This window comes from Arachis ipaensis, chromosome B03, assembly GCF_000816755.2.
Source record: "Arachis ipaensis cultivar K30076 chromosome B03, Araip1.1, whole genome shotgun sequence".
Classification (NCBI taxonomy): Eukaryota; Viridiplantae; Streptophyta; class Magnoliopsida; order Fabales; family Fabaceae; genus Arachis; species Arachis ipaensis.
Window position 1 is genome coordinate 119,271,955 of NC_029787.2, and position 1,362 is coordinate 119,273,316.

Sequence of the window (1,362 nt, forward strand, 5' to 3'; positions counted from 1 at the left end):
TTTCTATAATAACTTAACATTGATAAATTTTATATATATAATTATGTTATTTTAAAAAAGATATGATTGATTAAACACATTTTTTATTTTCATAAAAAATACGCAAATTTTTAACTATAAATCAAGAATCAAAATACACAATTTTTTACAATTTCTATAAAATATATGTTTTTTGGGCTTTAAAAAAATATTTTAAAATCAATCATATAATTCTTTTATTAAATAACATAATAATTGTTACGAGACGTCCCTCAAACGGGTTGTGTGTAAATAGGCTAGATGAAAGAGGTCAAAGATGATGGTAAGATTGTTTAAAGTGCTTTCACGTCAACTCCAAGACGGCAATTGAAGATAGGTAAGAGACTTTAATACCTAAGTCAGCAAGAGTTTAAGTTGATTTATGTGAGAATTTAATTAGTTGAATAATACCTGAGTTTGTTGGGATATTTATAGAAAAGGGTAATAACTTAGGAACTCTGCTAGGGAGACAATGAGGAATCTTGACAATGCGTGCAATGGGTTTTAAATTTGGTCCAATACACGAAAAAAATCCAAACAGTTATTTCAAAAAATTAACCATCTCAACCCTAATTTATCAATAGAATTTACCCAAACACCCTTTCCCCCAACTATCTGCTACCCCATCCTCATCAATCATCCCACCTCTTCGGCGTTAAAAGTTCCTCACCGACTATCAAACAACCATCCACGTAGTTATTAAAATAATCATTCGGTTACCTAGTGAAATGACCATCTAGCATTTGTTAATTATATATACTTAAACTGAATCGAACAAAATAACCATTCAATTAAGAATTAAAATAACCATCTATATACCTAGTGAATTGAACATCCAATGATAATATAAGACGAAAAAATAATTAATTAGGATCAGTGTCGAAGGCAGCAATCATGGCGATGCAATCATCATATGAACTTTCAAGACCAAGCCGCTGCAACATCCGTTGCAAATCCTTCGGGGTGATACCTGACCATGACGATGAAGCCTTTGTGTTCTCCTTCTCCCACACGAACATCTCAAAAGCTTTCCTGAGATCATCATCGTTGTTGATGGTCATGAGCGCGTCAACATGGTCTCCGGGATCTGGGAACAGCGGCGAGTCTTGGGATGGAACGGAGGTTGAGAGATTATAGTTAAATTAGAAGTAACCGTATATTTAAATGCTAATTTTAAGTTTTTAAATTTTAAATTTTAAAATTAAATAATTAATTAAGAATCTGATATTTAATTTTTTTTTTAAATTTATTTTACATATTATACACTAATATTATTGTCTCTCCATACTTTCTCATAACTTAATTATCTTAATTGATGATATTTTTTGAAGTGAGTGTGTAATT